We start from the raw sequence: 13,633 nt of genomic DNA, 5'->3' as shown, positions 1-13,633 counted from the left end.
GTCCCAATCTGGCAACGTTGTCCACTGTCTCTTCCTAGTTAAAAGTTGTAGTGAGATCCCTTCTTTAATAGGTCCATGGAGAAGCCACAGCCACTGGCCCCTACTTAATTTATGACAATCAGTTTGCATGTGGACATATATATCACTTTATGAAATTAATAATAAAGGCAACTCAGAAAAAACCTACAAAGTCTATAAAGCCTACACATTTTTATCATACTGTAAAAAATATTATTGTTGTTTCCAGTGCCAAAAATACATTTTCGTTTAGAAAAGAGAACTAAATCTGATTCCACCGCGCTTCATCCTCCAGGCCCGGGGGGGCGCTGATGAACCTATGTACGGGAGAGGAAACAACAACAAAATAAGACGGGCAGAGTCGTCTCTGCATCAAGATCACAATCGAAATGTCATGTTGGAGGGCTGACCGACCAAGCCTTAATAAAAACGACTGAATACAAGTCATAGTAACTCAGTTCAACGGCTGTGTGACAATGTTGACCTGTTCCTTGATTAGCCTTTATATTAGTTATGCCATTTCACTCTAAACTCCTGCTTACAAACGGTGTACCAGCAGGGCCATGTAGGTGTTGCACTACCAGCTCCTTGTTAACATCGTGGTTAATGAGCCATCAGTAGGATATGCTCATGTTCAGCATAATGATAAACATGTTGATATCTTGTGACCCCTTGGGTCAGTTTACATTCGAGTTTCTTTCATAATTCTGTCTCCGATAATATTTCTGTTGAGTGAATTGTACACATTGTAATGTTTAATCTTTCACTTTCCATTAACCTGTGAAGCTTTGGGCTACCAGTAGGAGGCGGTAATCGTCCACAAACGAGTTAAATCAGTGAATGAACGGGCTAAAACACATCCCAAAATAAATTCCTGGTATTTCTCACCTTATCAAGCTTAATGTAATTATACTGTCTATGAGGGTATATTACTATGAGTATGTATGCCTTTATTCAGCAGAATAATAACATGTATAGCTGTTCATGGACCGGCTTCATTATGTGCTGTATTGAGGTGATGTATCCTAGCATCTATGGAGCAGCAACAGTCTGCACAGCTGCTGAAAGCCAGAACGTTCACATACCAATCACACCTCTGACAGCGGCCAAGGAGGAGGGAGGAGGAGGAGAGTAGGAGGGAGGAGGAGGAGGAGGAGAAGGAGGGGGAGGAGAGGAGGAGGAAGAGGCTGGTGAGGGAGGGAGGTGAAGGAGGATGCTGAGGAGGAGGAGGAGGAGGAGGAGGAGGAGGAGGAGGAGGAGGAGGAGGAGTAGGAGGAGGAAGAGGATGAGGAGGAGGAGGGAGACACGGAGCATGAGTGCAGGAATTCCACTCTTTCTCTGAGTGCGCATCTCTCCTCTGTCCCTCTGCAACACGCACGCTCACATATTCACACTGTCTGTTGCTAAGCAACTGCAAAATAAAGCGGCAGGCTTGGAAGAAGCCATGCATGGGGAAGGAGGGAGAGGATGAGCAGGACCAGGGGAGAGTAAAACACAAAGGCAGCACTGGGGAGGAGGGAGGGACAGGGAGTGATGGCATTATGTGATCCACAAGTGTTTATTTTGCCTTTACACACAATCACGCCGGGGCTGTGCCGGTAACCACTTCTGACTTCTGTGCCCCCGCCTTGCAACCAATCAGCGATGGCTAGGGGGGCGGGATTTGGTGGTTTCCACGGTTGCCTGAGTGATTGACGGCCGGGCTCCTGCGGTGGAGCGCGCAGCAGTGTGTCACTGGTGCTGCCGCTAGCCTGGGAGGTTGTTCACTGAGACGGAAACGTCTAGGAGAGGGGAGAACAGAACATGCCCACATGTGAGTTAATGGGGCAGACGATCTAAATCAGCAGCTCCTTCGCCTCATCTTCACTCCTTCCTGACAACTGATGGAATGGAAGGAGCTGGCTGAAGGGAAGGAAGGAAGCAGGACAAGGAATTGGACAGCGCAAGCCTCTCACCACTTTCTCCTGGCTGGGGTTACTTGTTCTTCCCCAGCAGTGAATCTGGGGATACATATACCAAGTCAAACACAGGTGAGTGACTGTGTGTGTGTGTGTGTGTGTGTGTGTGTGTGTGTGTGTGTGTGTGTGTGTGTGTGTGTGTGTGTGTGTGTGTGTGTGTGTGTGTGTGTGTGTGTGTGACAGAGTATCTGAGAGTATTAGGGAGAGAGAGCGGACCGAGAGACGAAACTGTTGTCAAGGTACCGGTACAGACTGGGTATTACACAATCAAATCGATATCATGTATGATACTGCTGTGCATTATAGCTTTAAAGGCTAAACAGACTTTGGACTCCTGGCCAGTGACAGCTATATATGTAGAAACATGCAGAACTACCTCTGGAATTGTAACTAATTGCTTGTCATCACGTCAGTCAATACAGAACTATATGTTTGAGGCTGGCTGTGGGCGACTGGTATTCCACTCCAGGCTTTTCTGCATAGGTGGGGGCAGTATATTTATTATATAATGTAGCCTCTATTCTCCAGTATGAGGGCTAGAACATCGTGCTGTCTCACCGATGCAGGGCTGTTATGTCAACTTCATCTCTATCTGGAGGAGTCTCTCTGGGGCTGTTAGTTACATTTCTTAATATTGATGGTCAATTATGAGGAACTTGACTTGAATAATTTAATCAGTTTATTTGTCCATGTATCCTTGTGGAATTAAATGTACAATTATTTAAAAAATTCTGTTGCATGTCAAGAGAGGGTCATCTTAGCCCTTAAGGGAACAGGGAAGGTAAAAACTGTGAGTATTATACTTGGATAGAAGATGGGGGATTCACTCTGAGGTAGGGTGTAGATTATAGCCTTCAGACTGACCTACTTCTACACTCATGTGAGGGGAAAGCCTGCTTGTTAACTTAAAACAAAAAGCCATACATTTACCTGAATGTAACTTGACTGTAACCATTTGAACTTTAACCATCATCATCAAATCCTTAAGAGAACCATTCCTCACATGCAGGGGATTGTACACCAGAAAAGTCCATCTTGTTGTACAGTTTAGTCCCCAATTTGTGTACATTTATTGAATATGTGATTCAATGAGTTAGTAGCACTGATTAGTATCCTACTACTGCCAAGCAGTGGCTATGTTATTGCTACTGGCAATGTCACAGCATGGGTTTAGTTATTCCTGCAGTGCCTGCATGCCCCCCTCAGTACATCTGAAACAAGGAACAGGTTTGGTCAATCACTGGACAGCCAATCAGCATGTAGAGATGGATAAACTTCATCGTCTTCGTCTTCATTTGGGCCTTAGAAAAGTTTCAGTTTTAACTGGGTAAAACTGTTCTGGTTTCTCTTTAGAAATATATAAATATAAAAAAAATATATATATTTACGTTTGTAGAAGATGGTACTGGTAGAGGAGATTATGTTCATCATCATCTGACATGGCTACATTACAGTGTTGATTTTTCAGCCTGGAGATTTTGTTCTCTCTGCGTAGGAGGAAACATCTCACCTTACTGCTGTCCCTGCATATATTAAACATGGGAATCAATATCTGCTTTATGAGACATTTCAAAGCTAATTCTCAGCTTCTCTGAACCGTACTATGCAAAGCAGGGGAGCATCCAAGCAAATGAGCAGAGAGACATAACAAATCCGTATTATCTGGCTATTCAAATACAAATACCTTACACACGATACAATTCTCTCTCTCACACACACACACACACACACACACATACAATGAACCTCACCAGTATTGCTCTGTGCTACCAGTTCTCCTCTTTAGTCATCAAGTCTCAAGTCTCAAGCCAAACATAATTGAAGGCTTGCCCCATGCTCTCGGGAGGTACTCACTCTCTTCTCTGTATCAAGGTGTTTTTTTTTTTTACTGCTCTTCAACATTTTCATCATCAATCAAATGCTTTTATTTTCCAAAACATTGTTAACATCCCTATTTATGCAGAATAGTTGCAAGTTAAATGATATGACATCTACTTTTCATAGCTAACCATAGGGCTGCCGTCACAATACAGGACATTCGGTTTAGCCGGTGAATGTTTTGCTGTGGGACCTTGCTGCTGAGTGCCTGATCTGGCTTAGCCACAGCTTTGGGAACTGCAATAAAAGCACAGTATATAACATGTGATAACCTTCAAACCGCCAATTAGTGGACCCCAAAGAATCTGTGGACCACTCCTGGGTTGTCCCCCCCCACTCGAGGATCCTGAGCCACCAGTTCCAATAGGCCAGTCAGGCCAGTGAGCCACCAGTTCCAATAGGCCAGTCAGGCCAGTGAGCCACCAGTTCCAATAGGCCAGTCAGGCCAGTGAGCCACCAGTTCCAATAGGCCAGTCAGGCCAGTGAGCCACCAGTTCCAATAGGCCAGTCAGGCCAGTGAGCCACCAGTTCCAATAGGCCAGTCAGGCCAGTGAGCCACCAGTTCCAATAGGCCAGTCAGGCCAGTGAGCCACCAGTTCCAATAGGCCAGTCAGGCCAGTGAGCCACCAGTTCCAATAGGCCAGTCAGGCCAGTGAGCCACCAGTTCCAATAGGCCAGTCAGGCCAGTGAGCAGAGAATCCTTCTTCTCGTGTGGGAGTTAGGGTACCTTTCTTTCTGTAGGACAAAACTATTTAGCCTTTTGAATATTGTTCATCGTTGCTTATTCAAGGGGCTTAAATATCAGCAAGTGAATTCTTGATTTCTCTAGCCCATGTCCGGTCAGCTCTGACTATTTTTCCGCTTCAATCAAAGGTCTTGGACATTTGTTTTTATCCTCTTAGCTTTGAAGATTGATGAGTGGAAAGATGAAGTCAGGGACTGTTTCTTTGCAGAGTTGGCATATCCGTGGAGGACACAGAAAGATGCCTGAATAAAGCAGATCAAATGAATGTAGGTCCTGAAAAAACTAGGACACAGCCTATATTCAGAGGCATGCCCAGTGCAGCAGCCACAGACAGAACCGACAGACAGACAGACAGACAGACAGACAGGTGCGCTTGAGTAAATAATCTTTGGAAATGATGGAATGGGATGTATCTACCTTTTTGTGAACGTGTGTTTGTATGTGTGTGTGTGTGTTTTCTCTGTTATGTCAAAACAATTACATCTTCTGAATATCATTCATCCTTGCTTTATTTCCCGGATGTGATTCTTGATTGGCTGTCTAACTATCAATGACTGCCAGTGGTGTTTGTTTGTGTGTGTGTGTCTCTGTGTGTGTGTAACTTTTTATCTGTCTATGTATAGTTACTGTATGGTTGTGTCACCCACAGTTGTATTGTGAAACCATAGAAATTAGAGGAGAAAAAGATGGATAAGAGATGCAGTTTCAAATGTGGACAGAAATGCTGATGAAAACAAATGCTTTACCGAACTAGACGGCCTTCCATAGACCGGTGTCAAATAAAATGCAAGGTGTCACACTGTGAAAGACGGCGGGTTCATTTTGCTTTCATACAAAATGAACATCTAAAAATAACCTCAACATGTAGAGCGGGGAGTGTATTTTGGATGCATGAAAAGCCCCACATGATCCGGAGTGAGGTGACCATTTATCAGGGGAGCGAAGACAGAAGCGTTGCTTTGGGAATAGCGTGTGGCGGTCCTAGGCTTTGACGGAACAAAGAGTAGGCCCAGCCTTAAGCCGGAGGGCTGTCCGACATCAGCCGCGTGCGTCCCAACTCTCAGTCAAATGCTTCCCGTCAGAATGCGTCCTGTACACCTAACTGCCTAACTGCTTCTGTATTGATGCTGTCCAACCACGTATTGTACTGAGGCTGCTGAGGTAAGCCAACTCTTCCTGATAGAGCTTCTCCTTTCTGAAACCTTCCTGTACGGTCCTGTCTGAATTCTTTCTGTTAGAGCTTATCCTCTCTGAACTCTTCCTGTCCAAACCTTTACTGTTAGAGGTATTTCAGTCCCTCCAGAAAAATGCGGCGTTTTTTGTGATTGTTGCGGCCAAAAATCCTTGATTATGCGGCCCGTTTTCTTAAAAAATGCGATGAAATATGCGGCATATTTATGCAATTTTATGCGATGAAATTGCGGGAACTTACAAATCTTGCGGGAACTTGCGAAAAATGCAGCTTTTCGATGACGTTCGCGTCGCGTAATTACGTCACTTCATAATGTTCCCATGGTAACAGGGGAAAAATGCTGCTCTTGTGTGAAGTAAACGCAACATTTTTCAACTTTCTGCTAAGATATATATGACTTTTTTGCAACGAAAATGCGGGGATTATGAAATCATGCAAGCCCCGCATATTTTGCGCGGAAATCTGCAATTTATGCGGTGAAAGTGCGGCATATTTGAAAAAATGCGGCCCCCGCATGCATATGCGGACTTTGGCTGATTATGCGTTGAATTAGAGGGACTGGTAATTTTCTGGAGGGACTGGTATTTGTGTCGTGACTGTCCAAACTCTTCATGTAAGAGAACCTTCCTGTCCAAACTCTTCCTGTTAGATTCCTTCCTCTCCAAACTCTTCCTGTTAGAGGTCTTCCTTGAGGTCTTCTTGTAGTGTCTTTGTCCAAACTCTTCCTGTTAGAACTTGTCCAGTACTGATGTGTCAGAACTCATTGTCTAGTGACAGTGAGAACAGAGTATCCCAGCTGTATTGCAATAAGTGGTACAGACTGTTTTGGACAAGTTTGGGAAATGAATCAGCATATTTTATTAATATAACCCAAACATCCAGTGGGTTTACAGGTGTGGCTGTGAGGTGGACATCATATTTCCCTTCTATACGAAGTTGAAAACTAGATGTTAGGTTATCTGTAGAGACTTGTGGTAAACTGGATCATTCCTTATAACAATGATAAACTCCCTCATAATAAATGCATTCAAATTGACTTTGAATTATTATAATACTCAGATGAGAGATGATAGTGATACAACTATGATATAATGATTATTTTTTATTTTTTTATTATTATTTTTTTTAATTTGAATCCTGAGTTAATTGCGTATGTGTCTTGTGAGAGAGTTGAATGTTTAAAATAATTAATAAATTAATTCAATGAATTTAGTTGATTTACTATGTATATTGATTTGTATTTAATTAAGACCTCCCACAGGACTTGCTATTCGATTTATTTGTTTGCTTAACCTTATTTAAGATGTTGAGATAAGGACTTCCACTCAATCAATATCAAACCAACACAATAACCTAATCAATGACAAAAACTTGAAACAAGTCGTTTCAAGAGGCTCAGCTGAAGAACATCATTCCTTTTCTCTAATCCTCCGTAGTAAGTGCTTGGAGATAATGCAAAGCTGCAATGCTGAATCTTGAACTGGTGACGGAATTATGAAATAGAATTGTGATGCCTAAATAATAGACTGCTACTAGCATCTTTCTCCACATCATAGTTTTCTGCAGCTCTGCAGGGTAACCATAGCACCAGAGTGAAAAGTCAGCCCACACACTCACTCACTCTCTATATTTCTTCTTTTCTCTCTCTCTCTCTCTCTCTCTCTTTCTTTCTCTCTCTCTCTCTCTCTCTCTCTCTCTCTCTCTCTCTCTCTCTCTCTCTCTCTCTCTCTCTCTCTCTCTCTCTCTCTCTCTCCTGCCAGCCAGTGTCTCCTGCCTACAATCTGTGTCCCTAAACAGCATTATCATTTCTCAGCTGTTTTAATCTTCTTTGTGTTTCTGTGTGCGTTTGTTAAATTGTGTGATGAACGCATAGGCATTCACATTGTGTAGATGCATTTGTCCAGTCTGAGTACGTATCACTGTGTGTGGGTGGATATTGAAGCTGAATAGTCATGTTTAGAAGAGCACATCTGCATATTCATAGCATGTACACACACACAAACATACGCACACACTCACACAGACACACACACACACACACACACAAACACAAAACATACGCACACACACTAACTTGCTCGCAGTGGAGAGTGGGATGAAAGTACAGCCTCACAGATCCTCTCCAATCAGAATCAGGCTGCATTGTCCAAATATGCTCACAATAAAAGGTGTTCCTTTCATTTTTTTCAAAATGCTCAAATGCGCACGCAACATTTACTGTAAAAATGTTGGCTAATAGAAAACAGGAAGGATCAGTTGGATGCTGTTACTAGCTGGTAAAACTGATATGATTTAGCTTATAAATATGTTCTTAAACTTTAAACCATCACCTTACTTAAACAATTCCCTCTCTAAACCATAGCACTGCGCTTCACTAAAGCACCATAGTTTATACGCACCCTGACCCACCACATAGTACAGGACTATGGTGATGTAATGTAAAGTATGTTACCTAACTCATGGATGTATGAAGATGTAACACCACCTCAGTGGAACCTTATCATGCTGGCTCTGCGTCTTGCTGCCGCTCCTCCTCCTCCTCCTCCTCCTCCTCCTCCTCCTCTTCCTCCTCCTCCTCCTCCTCCTCCTCCTCTGCTAGGCCCCCCTGACCCTCTGCCCACTCCTCCCCTGTCGACCACTGAAACAATGTCATGGACTTCATCAAGAGGAGACACCACCTTATCCCCTCACCTCCATATGTAAAGCTGTCACAAATACAAAACTAAAGAAATCTGTGTTTGGGGTCTACAATAATATAATGTCATGCAACGGACATGGTTCAATGTATTTATTTAGCAAAAGTGTATGCATGGGGTGGCGACGACAGCGTCTTTGGTTGTCGTATGTTGAATTGTAGGGGGGGGGAAGTGTGGACGCCCACCTGGCAACACATCACCATTGTGTGTGTGTGTGTGTGTGTGCGTGCGCGCGCGTGCGTGCGTGTGTGTGTTCATGCATTTTGGGAGGATCCTAGCAGTCCTAACTTCCCTCTTCTATCCCTCTGTCCTCATGCTTTCTAACTCTCAAGTCAAGTGTCAACATTTGGTTTGTGATAGTGGAGCTCATCAATAATGTCACTTCCATTCAGAAACATGCGAGTTGGTACCCGTGAGGGAGACAGATAGTTCAAATCCCTTTTCACTTGGGGAAAGAACACAAGGGGAGGAAAAGATGATCACAGAGCAGGAAACAATGAGACAACTGTGTTTCTGTGTTGTCCGGTGCTTTCTATTGGCAGACCATTTCATCGGCTAACACGACTGAAGCTGCCATGTTTCGGGCGTTTAATCTCAACTTCAACCGATCCGTTTAATTGAAACAGCATTGTTGGATCCACAGGAGTCTGCTCTATAGCACACCAACACACACACATTCACATACCACACATGCGCACATTCACACACAACCACACTAAGATACCAGCCAAATCACCTGTAGGCTATTGGGACAGAATGTAGTCAACATTGCTTCTAGAAGGATTCAATTAGGTCAGGACAGCCCTTACTGTACAAGCAGGCAGTTCAGCAGCTTAACAATATCACACAATACACCTGCCGCCACAATTACTGCCATTTACATTTCTCTGCTTCTCATCTTGGCAGGTGGCTAAAAGAACACACACAAGTGAGAGTAGTCCTATGGTTTCACTAAATCTGGTCTGCATGACACCGGAGGACAGCCTTATCAGCATTCAGCCGTCGCACACACAGACAGGACACTGACAGGACACTGACAGGACAGTGCCATGCAGTGCTTCTCTAATGTAGTGCTGCCTGTGAACGCTTGTGCCAGTGTTTCTGTGTTTCAATTCATCGCCAGGTGGAGCCCTGGTTCCAGGGCTGGAAGCTGTGTCTGTACGTGTGTGTGTGTGTGTGTGTGTGTGTGTGTGTATGCGTGTGCGTGTGTGTGAAAAAGAGGGAGCCAGTGTGAAGGTGTGACGTGAAGACATTATGTAAGGCGCAGAGCTCTTCAAAGGAATTGAGTGTACCGTTCTATCTATGGTTTCCTTACGTGTTCCAATTCAATAAAAAGGACAATGAATGCATTACCTCATTGTCATATCTTTATCACCATGGAAACCATGACATATAGTCATTGCCAGTCATTGTGCAACGAAGATCCATACATGCATAGGTTCACACACACTCTCTTACACACACACACCCACACACACGCACGCACACACACGCACACACACACACACACACACATACACCCACACAGACACACACACACACATACACACACATACACATACACTCTTACACACATACACACACACATAAAAATGTACACACACGCACACACACACACACAGGGGATTGGTGACTAAAGAAATTGACCAAACTTCCTCTCTTTCCTCCCTCTGTCTCACACTCATTCTCCTCCACACTCAGCTCATTAGTTTCCATGGTAACAAGTGTTGCCGGGCTGGTTGTCAGGCAGCCCACTCAGCAAGCAGGGCTCTGAACACACACACACACACACACACACACCTACACTCCTACACACACACACACACACACACACCTACACACACACACACACACACACACACACACACACACACCTACACTCCTACACACCTACACACATACACACACACACACACACACCTTCATTCATTCATTCACACACAAAGAAACATAAACTTAAAACAGCATTTACTTAATTTATGGGCACAGTTATGTGAAGGTGTGCAATGTATTGAACAAAAAGTCAGAACAAAAAAGGTAGAAGTCAAAGCCGCATTTTCCAAATACTAAGAGTTAATTTAAATAATAATCGTGTTCGTTGATCACAGCCATCGTGTGCTCTCAGGTTTTTGTGTGTTAAAGCAAAGAGCAACACAGTGTGTGTGTGCGTGCGTGCGTGCGTGCGTGTGTGTATGTTCAACCACTCTGACTCAAGTGAGCCATTCAATAGCAATGTCGTGTATTGAAATACTTTTTCCATATTGTTTTTTTTTTCAGATTGATAGGTATTTACAAGCATTAGTAATGAACTGATACACTATCAAGCACACACACACACACACACACACACACACACACACACACACACACACACACACACACACACACACACACACACACACACACACACACACACACGCACACACACACAACACAAAGTATTTTAGTTGGAGCATAAGGATATCAACCCACCCAATGCTCTGCAGAGACAAAGGCAAGACAAGAAGCAGAAATACCAAAGTAGGTTAGAGCAAAGCATTCTGGGAGAACAGGATACCCCTGGGCTTCTTTGCGAAGGCTCTCGCTCTACATCTCTTTCTTTCTATCTTCTGTTTTGTCTCAGTTACTTTCAATGCTTTCATGCTTTTTTACGTCCTGCATGTCGCCACTTAAAGGCTTTCAACTTTTTGTTTGCTTTTGTCTTTCTATACACTACCCTCCTTTATGTTTCTATGTGTAATGTTTTCCATTGCTAGTGTTACTAAGCTATGAACTATTTTTAGTTGTTTCTCCCTAGTTTTATCTCTGGGATTATTTATTCTCCTTCAACCCTGCCTCGAAAGGCCAATTTGTGATTTTTACTTTGGCGCCCTCTGGTGTAAGAAAAGTCCAGTGCTTCGCTTCACCCTCGATTGTTTCAAGCTCAATATTCTTTGCATTTGTTTATGGGGATGGTAAAGGCCAGTATCAATGTTCAAGCTTTTCAAACATTTTCGCAGATAAGTGCTTTGGTTGAGATTACGTGCCGTACAAGGCTATAATTCACAAGTGTGTAATTCCAAGTTCCAAGTTTGTTCAACAATTACATTAAAAGACGCTTCCTAAACGAGGCTGACAGCTACTAAAACCAACCACTTCATGATATTTGCACACAATCCTGGTGAAAGACATGGGGACTGTATTGAGGACTAGGACTGTGTTCAGGGCTAGGCCTGTACTGAGGGCTATGGCCACCTCGTGCTGTGTCGACCTCTGACACTATAATCATATGATGACAAGAAGGTTGGTTTAAAGACAATCTTTATTCAAGATCTCTGTATCTTCTTGGGTACTGGGCACCATGGGGACTGTGTAGTAGTGGGAGGGAGAGGGACAAACACATTTAATAGGACTGGTGGCGTGCGGAGAGAATGCCAGGCTGGCTTCGTGGCACACATGTTGCCCGGGGCAACGGCAAACGAGCTAAGATGCTAGCTGTTCTCATTACAGTTGCCTGGATGACGTCCAATGCTGTGTTCTTCTGCCTCTGACCTGAGGCCACTGAGAATCACCACACATGATCTGGGGGGGGGGGGGGGGGGGGGGGACGTTAGCTAGATTTAGCCATGCACTGCGATGCACACACACACACACGTACTCATAAGAATCTCAGCCTTCTGGTTCTGTGGTTCTATCGCTCTGGTGTAGTGGACACATGTCAATAGACCTCTGAAGAATAAGTCCCGCCCCCGAGGCATAACAAACGTAAAGCTGCTTCACGTGTTGAACTACACACTTTTCCATCTAGTCTACGTTTACATGATGACGGTCTGAACAGACGACGCAAAAGTGGCGTCGCGTCTTCACTTTTTATTCCGCGCTTAGACGAGCGTTTTCGGGAGGAAATCTGCATGCATACGGTGACGCTAAAGTGTGTGGATTTCGATTGGGTATGCATGTCAGGCAGCGATGTGGTGCTGTGATACACCATCACACAACACCGCCATGTCTGAGCGCATGCGTAGAACCTTCCTTCTTCTCTTATCTGCGCCGCGAAAACCAAAACATAATTACAGATCATTTTCTGTTCAGTAATACTATCTGTACATATCCTGTACATTTCGTGGAAAGACTCCTGTAAGTTTATTAAAGCTGCCAGAGCAGCTTTAATAAACTTTAATAAATTTTGACGGTCCGACGCATGGAAATAATACAACATGTTTTTTTGGTATTTCCCTGTACTGGCGCTGTATGTGACGTCAACGCGTACGCGACGTGAGCAGATCTGAGCAGAGTTTTGTGTCTTGGCAGTGTAGACGGAAACGCTACGGCGGAGCGTATTCAAGTTTTCCACTCTGGAGGGCGGTTTCAGATTTTTGCGTTTTTAAGCCCCAAAAAACGCCGTCACCGTCTACACGAAAGTCACTTCCGATAAAATATTTTGTCAATTTTACCCGCAAGCGTCCTCGTGTAAACGGGACTGGGCTGGGTTTTTGGATTGTCGGTGCCGTTAAAGTAGTAAACGATTGTGAATGCTACTTTAACGGCACCGACAATCCAAAACTACAGTGGAAACTAGATGGAAAAAGTGTGTAGTTCAAAACGTGACGCAGCTTTTACTCCTTCGCCACTTACAGAGTTTGTTATGTACGATCATTCTAAAACCCCATGTTATTATGCATAGACATTTGACCGAGGGAACCGGGAGTCTCGGAGGCTGGACTTATTCTTCATAGGTCAATAGAGTGGGAAGGAGATAGAGGAGACGGGTCAGAGGTCAGCAAGTGAGGAGAGAACGGGATATAGGAGGAAGAGAACGTTGTGGAGGAGAAGGGAGGAGACAGAAGACAGGAGGGAGAGGAGGGAGTCAGAGGGTGAGAGAAGGGGGAGAGGAGGGAGTCAGAGGGGGAGAGGAGGGATGAGTTCCAGGGCCTGAGGCACTCTCCATACACCACACAGACTCTCTCTCTCTCTCTCTCTCTCTCTCTCTCTCTCTCTCTCTCTCTCTCTCTCTCTCTCTCTCTCTCTCTCTCTCTCTCTCTCTCTCTCTCTCTCTCACACACTCCCTCACTATCACACTCTTTCCCTCCACCTCCCTTCCTCATCCCACTTTCTCATTCTTTCACTCCATGGATCTCATTAGCCAATAAGAAAAGGCAATTACAAC

This window comes from Pollachius pollachius (assembly GCF_949987615.1).
Source record: "Pollachius pollachius genome assembly, chromosome: 7".
In the NCBI taxonomy this organism is placed as follows: Eukaryota; Metazoa; Chordata; class Actinopteri; order Gadiformes; family Gadidae; genus Pollachius; species Pollachius pollachius.
This window is presented reverse-complemented; position numbering follows the sequence as displayed.